Source organism: Vipera berus (assembly GCF_964194415.1).
Source record: "Vipera berus genome assembly, chromosome: 4".
Lineage (NCBI taxonomy): Eukaryota > Metazoa > Chordata > Lepidosauria > Squamata > Viperidae > Vipera > Vipera berus.
This window is the reverse complement of record NC_138206.1, coordinates 223,079-233,896: the sequence shown is the minus strand read 5'-3', so window position 1 is coordinate 233,896 and position 10,818 is coordinate 223,079.

Here is a 10,818-nt window from a genome sequence, read left to right as displayed (position 1 = left end):
TATCAAACTCTGAACATTGAAGTGGAGCGCTTATGGCACGAAGTACCTGTGGTTGTCCTGGTGGTCATCAGCATATTGGATCCCATACCAAAAACTCTTAGACAGCACTTAGAAAATCTGGGCACTGACAAACTTTCCATCTGTCAGTTTGAAAAGGGCCCCTGCTTGGATCCACACACAGACTTTGCCAATCCGTTACGGCCTCTCCCGTTGTTGGAAGGAATTTGATACAAGGAAAGGCGAACGCCAGCTAAAGAATGACAGACAGCTGCGATTAGTAATTGAAGTAATATTTTATAACTGGTTGGCTTTTCAACTCCCAATGACTCTGGGCAGCTGACCCCAGTCAGATCAAAAGTACTACAAGGGATACACAACTCCCTGTCTATGTGCAAACACTCCTTACACACACACACACACACACAGAGAGAGAGAGAGAGAGAGACAGAGACAGAGCTCTCAAACCTGTCTGTCCAGTACAGGGAAGCCAAAGTTTTGAAAAAATTCAGAGAAGAGCAACTCAGATGATCAAAGGGCTGGAGACTAAAACATACAAAGAACGGCTGTGGGACTTGGGTGTGATTAGTCTAAAGAAAAGAAGAAATAGGGGAGACCTGATAGTAGCGTTCCAGTATCTGAGGGGCTGCCACAAAGAAGAGGGGGTCACATTATTCTCCAAGGCACCAGAGGGCAGGACAAGAAACAACGGTTGGAAACTGATCAAAGAGAGAAGCAACCTGGAATTAAGGAGAAACTTCCTGACAGGGAGGACAATTAACCAGTGGAACAACCTGCCACCAGAAATCATGGGCACTCCATCACTGGAGGTTTTTAAGAAAAGGTTAGTCATTAACCTTTCTGAGATGGTTTAGGTTCTCCTGCCTCAGCAGAGGGCTGGACTAGAAGATCTCCAAGGTCCCTTCCAGATTCTATTCTATTCTATTCTATTCTATTCTATTCTATTCTATTCTATTCTATTCTATTCTATTCTATTCTATTCTATTCAGGGAACTGAGGGCCCAGCCTCCCAAAACAGCAGGATCCTGTCCTGCCCTGCCCTCCTGTGGAGATGCCAGGTATTGCAGGGGTGCACAGGACCAGCATCTCTGCTCAAATGAGAAGCCTTGAAGACGCTGGTCTCGCTTACACAACATGGGCAGAGCCTCTGCTTCCACTCCTGCCTCCAAGTCAGAAGCAAAGAGAGGGAAAGAAGAACACTCCTCCTCCACCACCTCCTCCTCCTCCTCCTCCTCCCTTCTAGCACTGATGATGTTCCCTTGTTGTATCACGAAATGTCTGCAAGAAAACCACCCAGTTCAAAACGTACCAAGGACCCCAGAGTTTAACTCTGAGCTACAACTACTCTTTTCTATCAGTATTGTACAATAGTTCACACACTTTGTTAAGTCTATTTTTTGTTATTGCAATACAGACTGGCTTCTTCCAATCTGCTGACCATTGTGTTGTTCCCCAGTTTTGCTGGCAATGCTTGATTAGAAGCTGGATTGATTCATGGGCTGCAGCTTGTTCTGTTTCTTGTGGATCTTCCTCAGTTCCTGCATCCTCCTGACTTGGTAATGGCCAGAGTGCTGATCTAACCTCATTTTCTAGCACTAGAAGTTCTTGAGGTGTGAAATATCTTCCAAGGTAACTTAGATATTGACATTGCTAGTGTACTGCATTTTAGTAGACTTATTCCATCTTAATTTGATCTCCTCTGAATCCATTATTATCTGTCCATTGGTGTCCTTTAGAACATGAGAATTACAGAATTACAGAGTTGGAAGGGACCTTGGAGGTCTTCTAGTCCAATCCCCTAGTCAAACAGGAGACCCTGGAGCACTGGGGAACTACCAGAGGACTGGAAGAGAGCTGATGTAGTTCCCATCTTCAAAAAAGGGGAAAAAATGGATCCAGGAAACGACAGACCTATCAGCCTGACCTCAATACCTGGGAAGATTCTGGAAAAGATAATGAAGCAATGAATCAGCGAGCACTTAGAGGAAAACTAAGTCATTACCAAAAGCCAACATGGGTTTGTCAAAACCAGGTCATGCCAGACAAATCTTATTGCATTCTTTGACCAGGTGACAAAATTAGTGGACCAGAGGAATGCTGGGGACATAGTTTACTTTGACCAGTAAGGCATTTGATAAAGTAGATCACAACCTATTTCTTTAGAAGATAGAAAAATATGGGTTAGACAGCATCACCACCAGATGGACTTGTAGCTGGCTGACTGGCCGTACTCAGCATGTGGTCCTCAATGGAACCGCATCTATATGGAGGGAAGTGTGTAATGGGGTGCCCCAGGGCTTTGTTCTGGGCCCAGTGCTCTTCAACATCTTCATCAACAATTTGGATGAGGGGATAGATGGGGTACTCATCAAATTTGCAGGTGATAGCCAACACTTCAGAAGTTAGGCTTAAGGTACAGGAGGATCTGGACAGACTTGAACACTGGGCGCTATCTAACAAAATGAAATTCAATGGTGAAAAAAGTAAGGTTCTACATTTAGGCAGGAAAAACCAAATGTACAGGTGTAGTATAGGGGGTACCTTGCTCGATAGTAGTAACTGTGAGAAGGATCTCGGAGTCCTAGTGGACAATCACTTCAATATGAGCCAGCCGTGTGCTGCAGCTGCCAAAAAAGCCAACACAGTGCTAGGCTGCATTAACAGGGGGATAGAATCAAGATCACGTGAAGTACTAATACCACTTTACAATGCCTTGGTAAGGCCATACTTGGAATACTGCATCCAGTTTTGGTAACCACAATGTAAAAAAGATGTTGAGAGTTTGGAAAAAGTTCAGAGAAGAGCAACTAAGATGATCCAAGGCCTGGAGACTAAAACATACGAAGAACGGCTGTGGGACTTGAGTTTGGGTAGTCTAAAGAAAAGAAGAAACACGGGTGACATGATAGCAGCGTTCCAGTATTTGAGGGGCTGCCACAAAGAAGAGGGGGTCAAACTATTCTCCAAAGCACCAGAGGGAAGGATGAGAAACAATGGATGGAAACTGACCAAGGAGAGAAGCAACCTGGAATTAAGGAGAAACTTCCTGACAGAACAATTAGCCAATGGAACAGCTTGCCACCAAAAATCGCGGGCGCTCCATCACTGGAGGTTTTTAAGAAGAGACTACACAGTCACTTGTATAGGTTCTCCTGCTTGAGCAGTGGGCTGGACTAGAAGACCTCCAAGATCCTTTCCAATTCTTTTCTATTCTATTCTATTCTATTCTATTCTATTCTATTGTTCTGTTCTGTTCCGTTCGATTCCATTCCATTCCTCTCCATCTTTTCTATTCTTCTATTCTATTCTATTCTATTCTATTCTATTCTATTCTATTCTATTCTATTCTATTCTATTCTATTCTATTCTATCATAGACAAATGTCTGTCCAATCTTTTCTTGAAAACCTCCAGCGATGAAGCACCCATAACCTCTGGAGGCAAATCGTTCCATTGGTTAATTGTCAACAGTGGAACTTCCTTCTGAATTTGGAGATCTTTTGGAAGACTTTCATTGCTTTTCCACATCCATTTCCATCTTCAGTGTCTCTACCAATAATATTGTAACCCTGCTTCCAGACTCCTCTAAGCGCTCTCTAAAACTCTGTGAAATTCCTTCTCGAAGTGTTTGTCTTTCTTGCCGTTGCCAACCTGCTTCCTTGATTGCGGCTCCGCAAGCAAAGCAGCCATGGTGCTAGACCTCAGGATCCGAGGCGGAACCAGTAAAAGGCGGCAGGTGGTCGAGGAGGGATCGCAGCCTGATTATTTAGGGAGCTGCCAGCGCACGACAACCTCTGTAGGAAGGCTGGGCTGCTCCACACAGAGGAAGCTGGCACCACTTGAACGTTGCCGAATGCGGAGGACTCGAGCCGATTCATTTGTGTAATTATGTCTCTTTACTTTTGTTTAATTTTATTTATTTATTTGATTTATATACTTAGTCATCTCAAATGCGTGAGTCTACAATTTGAAAGCTACCAAAACAATCAAACCATATGTACAAAAAAAGGATAAAACCAATACAATTGACAAATCCACTGTGCTTTTCAGCATAAACCTCCTATGGTCTCCAGGAGACCTCCAGCAGCCCAGCCGTGTCCTTAGGCCTCGCAGAGGAACAACGGGGTCAGGGCTAACCTCACCTGGGGGGGGGCAGGGGAATGATGTTACCAAGGGCAGGCACCCTGGCAGAAAAGGCTGGTCTCCTGGGTCCCTTCTTCTGCCAGACCTGGTAGGATGAGAAGAGGTGAGCAGAGGGAGGCCGGGGCCCATGGAAGCGGGTCCCGGGCCACACAGGGCTTTGCGGGTCCCGGGCCACACGGCACCTTGAATTGGCTCCAGGAGGACATTGGCAGCCAATGCAACTCACGGAGCAGAGGTGTAATGTGGCCAATGAGGAGCACCCATGGCTGCCCTTCTCTACCAGTTGACACCTCTGGATGCTCTTCAAGGGCAGCCCTATGTCGACCTTCACAGCCCCGGGTGGAGATATAAAGGGGGTGTCATCATCATTCTGTTGATTCCTCACCCCGCGTCTTGGATGTCCTCGTCCCCCAGCTTCATATTAGATGTTAACCGGGGGGGGGGAGGGAGACTGGGTGGAAATTGTCCACCACAGCTGGATTTAGTGATGGCTTCCTGTGGAGGAGGCAGACCACCGCCTCTTAGGAGTACACATACTCTTTCTGTGTGTTTGTGTGTGTGTCTTCTGTCTCTCGTATAACATTCTTAACAATGAAATTTTCTTGACTTTGCCCATTTGCACCTGTTAGTAACTGATTGGTTACAGCATTTACACCTTGAGAAAAGGGCAGTATGGCTACTGCTAAATGTCTCCACTTCTCTTAGCAGCACCGAATAAACAAACTGCTTGTCAGAACGCTGCCTTTCCCGGATTGTCTTGGTAACCTTATCCTGCCTGTGGCCATTTTCCTATCTGCCGTGATGGGTCCTTGTCTCTCGGGGCCCCCATCAAGCTCAGAGGCTCCTGCTCTGCCCATTTGGGTTCGAGAGCAGAGATTCACTGGGGCCTGCTGGCTTTGGAATTAATACAGAGCCCTTTGTAGCCACTCCGGCCGCTGGGCATTTCTTGGTGTACTGTTTGCCCACCACACCAAAGCTGTAAGCGCAACACTCTTTCACCAAGACTTAAACAGGTTCTCTTCGCCCCGTTTCAGCTTGTTTGCATCACACAGGTTGATACTTAAACTGAATGTTTTATTATTTGTTTATCATGGCCACCCACATCAAGACTCTTGCACCAAACATCTGCCACGGACTCCGACATAATTTTTAAATGTATCTCTTTTATTTTACATTCAAATGTAAACTTCTTCTCTCCCATCCCCTCAGATCAAAGCCATGCGCAATTAAATATTTCATCCTTTAACCATGAACACGGTGTTAATTTCCCTTTGACTCAAACAGGAAGTGTCTTCAGCATGGCTATTTACGTGGCTGAGCGTGTCTAGGTGTGTGGGGCTCTGCTTTGGTTTCAGCCCTGGGATTCAGAGCACAACCAGGAAGCGGGTTAGGAGCAGGTTGGGCTTGTTGTGCAAAGCCAGCTGTGGGTTTGTGTTTGCAGGGCTGCGGCTGAGAATGAAGAGTGGGAGGAAGAAGGAAGACCAGCTCTTACTGTAAAGTAGAGCCGTGGGGGATTGCGAAACAATGTGGGTTGGGGGGCGGGGTGTGAAACGGAAGCAGGAGCAAGCAGGGCACCTGGATACAGGCAGAAGCTCAGCTGTCAGTTTCCTAGAACTAAAAGTACTTTGGATTGCAACAGGTTAGGCAAAAAAACAAACACATAACTAATGTCTCAGGCAGAAAACATCATCTGATATTTTAAGAGCAACCTTGGATGGTTAGATTTGGTGAAACATGAAAGGGCAGTAACTGAAAACTCGTGGTTTCCATATGTTAATCCTATGATTCTTTTTATGCAGCCCAGATCCAGTAGCTCAGGAGTCCCCAACCTGTGGGCCATGGGCCCTGCCAGGCCGCAACTTGCTGGCCTCTGGGCCGTGTGAATGGCAGGCCGCTGCACGCATGCACAGCCACACTCCTGCAAGCATTGCCGTGAGCGCCATAGGCGTTCTTGGCCCCACTTGTGTCACGTTCGCAGCTCCTCACGTGAGCCATGGGTGTGCATGTATGTGTGCGTGCACAGGTTCACCTTACCACAAAACCATCCCTTGTTTCCTCCCCTCCCCCCCCCCCGGCTCCGGGCCGCCAACCCCGAAAGTTTGGGGAACTCTGCAGTAGCTCTACTTTGGGTGACTTTGGGATTTCCGGAAGAAGCATAGAGGGGATTATTAATAAGATCATCTTCAAATCCTGAAAAGCGTCTGTATGGGATGACTCGAGTGTGTGTAGCTTCCGAAACATGAAGCCGAAAGTGGAGCACTGAGCTGCAAGTTGCAGCCACCCGCCCTATGTGTTGAGTGTGTGGTCCCGATTACAGAGAGGCCTTCAGTTGTGCAAATCCTGCCAACCTGTGGAGGGAAAGTGCTCAGAGAAATGGGGATCGCGGAAGGCCTGGTTGCCCACATGCCCGTTGTCCAGGGATGAGGGAGTTCCTCTGTGGGCGGAAGACGGCAACACAGACCGGCTCCAGGTTGGCAAAGTGGCGAGACCAGGCCGTTCAGCCTCTCCCTTTTCATTCAGTCGATACGCTGAGTTTATTGAGGAGGAGGCTCGGTCCCACTCAGGCCTTGGTCACTGCAATGTGCTCTCTGTGGGGCTGTTCTTGAAGATCACCTGGGAGCATCAAGTGGGTCTCGAATGCAACAGAGTGACTGTAAAGCAGGGGTCCCCGAGGCCCGGTCCACAGTCTGTTTGGAACCGGGCCGCAGAAGTGGTGGGCAAGCGCCTGCACTGTGCGCAGTTGTATTTGTGAAAGTGGCACGCGCATGTGTAAAACCAGCCCCTCTCCCCGCCCCAATGTCGCCACTGCCGTCTCCGCTGAGACGGAAAGGTTGGGGAACTCTGTTGTAAAGGATCTGCAAACTCTACCAGGGTAAACTAAGGAACACAGTGGGGGGAAAAATGATTAAATATTCAGAATGAGAACCGGTACAGCAACCGGCCTTCAAACCAGCGCTACCGAAGTGGTGGTGAACTTCTGCTTTTTAGGACTGACCTTCGACAGGAAAGGAATCGGCAAAGGTACCTCAGAGTAGAACCTGCCACGTAGCGAGTGGACGGCCTTGAGGGGCAGAGGGAAGGTCTACTGTCAAGGGAACGATCAGATAAAGTCCCAGCCAAGGCCAAAAATGTGGTTTATAGAAATGCCTCAGACAGCTCCCCCCCTTTCCTCCTCATTCCAGGCACAAGTGACCAGGCTCAAATTCTCCTACTTTGGACACTCGATGCGAAGACTCGGCTCCTTGGAGAAGGTTTTGATGCTGAGAAAGACGCACCGTTGGGAGAGCAGGCTGGACACACAGTACTGTGCAAAAGATTTAGAGAGTTGTGCGAAAATGCTGCAAATTAAGAATGCTTTCAGAAATACAAGTGATAATTACTGTTTATTTTTATCAATTGATGAAATGGAAAGTAAATGAATAGAGCTCCAGATCAAATCAATATCTGGTGTGCCCACCCTTCTCCTTCCAAGCAGAATCAATTCTTTGGGGCACACTTGCACACAGTTTTTGAAGGAACCTTGCCGAGTTCCTTCAAACTTGCTCCAAACTTCTCGGAGTAAGGTCCCCTGTGGATGTGGGCTGCCTCAAATCCTTCAGCCACCAATTGATAAAAATAAACTATTACCACTTCTATTTCTGAAAGCGTCCTTAATTTACAGCCCTTTTGCATAACTTTTGCACGGTACTGTAAATCATTGCTCCGTCCTGAGACACAAAAGCCGGCTGGGCGACTTTGGGCCAATCGCTCTCTCAGCCCAGCCCACCTCGCAGGGTGGTGGTTGCTGTGGAAAAAAGAGGAGGAGGAATACAAAACAACAGAGTTAGGAGGGACCTCGTAAGAAGGAGTATTAGTTTAATCCGCTGACTGGAGTTATTTATAATAACTGCCTTTATAATAAAGCCAGGGTTAAAAAAAAAAACCTCAAGAAGATGGACGGGTGCAGTTACAGGGGGGTGACGGGACCAGGTTGGGTCCTGAGGAAAGTCCATCCATGTGGCCCCCAAGAGCTGATCTCGACTCGGTGGCAGCTAATCGTGGCTATCAGCCTTTGCCCTGCGATGGACAAAGAGTCCAGGGCCTGGTGGGGCAGCAGAGAACAGAGGCAGGAAAGGGTCCAGCCTGCATTTCAACAAAGGCAGGCAGCGTCTAGGGCAGGGGTAGGCAACCTTGGCTCTTTTATGACTCGTGGACCGTGCTGGCTCAGGAATTCTGGGAGTTGAAGGCCACGAGTCATAAAAGAGCCAAGGTTGCCTACCTCTGGTCTAGGGAGAGCACCTTCCATACGAAGTAAAGGAAGCCCAATTATCTATTGATCAGTGGGAAACGGGTCTTCAAACACTCGGGGTCCTCAGGCTACAGAAAGTCTTCCTTCGCTGGGTGGTTGGGGGCTCCGTGCAGCGCAGACACAGTGTAGAAAAGCAACCCCCTAATCAAGAAGTTACTAAAGGGAGACCCACAACCCCACGCACACTGGCAGGGCAAGCCACCGTACAGAAGTGGGCAGCAAACCCCACGTTCCTCACACGATGGGAATTAACCTCTGCCAGAAAACCACCCAGCTCAGAGAGCACCAGCCCAAGCCTGGGCTACACCGATCGATTCTCTGCTCTGGGAGCCTCAGACGGGCCTCAAAGGCCTCAGAAAGCACCGCGGTGGAAGAAACCTGCCTGCAAGCAAAGCTCCATCAAAGGCCAACAGTCTTTCTGCAGAAATGCCTGGGGCAACGTGGCCTGCCCGCCAGGGTCAGATACAAACCCCCAATAAACCGCACAACTGGATGGGAAATAGCTCAACGAAGTGGCTGAAAAATGAAATGGCCAAGGATCGTGTATGCTCACCTCGGACTAAACAAATCCAACACCCCACAGATAACCCCAGGGAGCAATTGGAACAAACAATGACCTTAAGACACACAAAAATGCTGACAGCCGGCATTCGAGGCTACATCTCCAAGACAAGCCGATGAAAAGAAAACTCCAAGCCGACAACCAAGCAGAGAGAGAACTGAATCCAAAAGGGGGGGGGGGTTCCACACGTCCAGACACTCTCTGTCTCCCGCACAACACAGGGTCCCCCAGAGAGGCCTCAGAGCTGGCGGTGACGCCAGTCCCTTGGCCCCCCTTGCAGCCTTAGAGGCAGCCTTTGAAACCACCGGACCTGGCAGAGGGACCCAGGAAGAGACCGGGAGGCGAGCAGACCTCAGACCAGAAGAAGGCAGAAGCAGAGGATGGGGCAGCCCTCAAAAGCCTCGAGGAGGAGCCAGCCACCCACATCCTCCCAGCAAACCAAGGCCGAACCCTGGTCAAGGTGAAGAGGACACACTGCTTGCAGAAGGCCAAAGAACGACTGGAGGACAAAGAGACCCTCGTCCAAGTCAATGCCAACCCAAGGCAGAAGCTGAACAGCCCGATCCAGAGAACCCTCCAGAGCCTCAGCCTAGAAGAGGAACAGCCACAGAGACAAGCAGCGGCTTCATCTTCCCACCGTCAACCGTCCCATTTGGCACATTCAGCAAAAGAAACTCCGGGCTCTTTAGACTAAGCAAGAGTGCGGCTTCATTGAAAAATCCATCTAAGCAGGACAAAAGGGCTGACTCCCTTTTCCTCACCCGGCGTCCATAGTTCACGGTTCACCAATTGAGTTCAGTGCTTTTGCTTTGGGAAAATCCGTCTGCTTTGGTCAAAACATTCCTCACCACTCGGCCTTGTTAGATCACCTCTCCCCCGCAACGGACAGATGGGGGGGGTTCCCTTGCATTCCACAGCCTCCCCCCACCCTTAGGAGTTCCCCACCCTCTTCCCGCCACCGTTTGGCAAAGCTGCCAGGAGAAAAAGCAGGTACGGGCAACTATGGAGTCGAGCCAGGTTTGATGGATGCCCCCAAAACACAAACCTGACATACGTTTTCATCCAACTGTATGGATCCCGGCCACCCCAATGCACAACACAGCCAGGGAACTGAGCAAAACCTTGGACACCTCTATCCACAACGCCTCCGGAAAATAAAACCCTGAGATGATGAGGTCACGGCCCTCTTTACCTGCATAGAGCCACACCTGACCCCATTAAGTATCCTGAGGTCAACCTCTGCCTCGCTACCTGCTTTCTGATGGATGGACAGGTTAGAGGGTCACCCACTCTCAGCCTCCAGAAACCTCGGCTCGGCTCTCCCGTCCATGCAAACAAAAACAAGCAGTCATGCAGGTCAGGATGCAGATGGCACCTTCATCCTAATGAAAAAGAACAACTGAAGGAGACGCGTGGACCAGTCAAGAGCATCTTCACGGGAAGAACACTCACAAGGACACAAGAACAGACAGCCCTTCCTGGATGTCCTCATCAGCAGAGGGAACAAATTGGAAAGGCAGAGGCCTATTGAAAAACCACCCACGCTAACCAAGGGCTCCATCACTCAACCACCCACAAGAGGAAATGTGTGAGGACATTATCCAGATCAGCACAAACGCACTGCAGCAGCAACCCACAACACCAGCAAAGGGGAAAAAAGACTGCCTGCACATGTTCCAGGAAAACGGAAACCCACCGTCAGGTCCCCAAAACCTCCGTGTTTTTCCTTGCGGATATGTTCTAGCGTGGGGCCTGCCATTCTGCCGGGGAGAGGGGGAGCTTGGGGTGACTTCCGTTTCCTGCTTTCC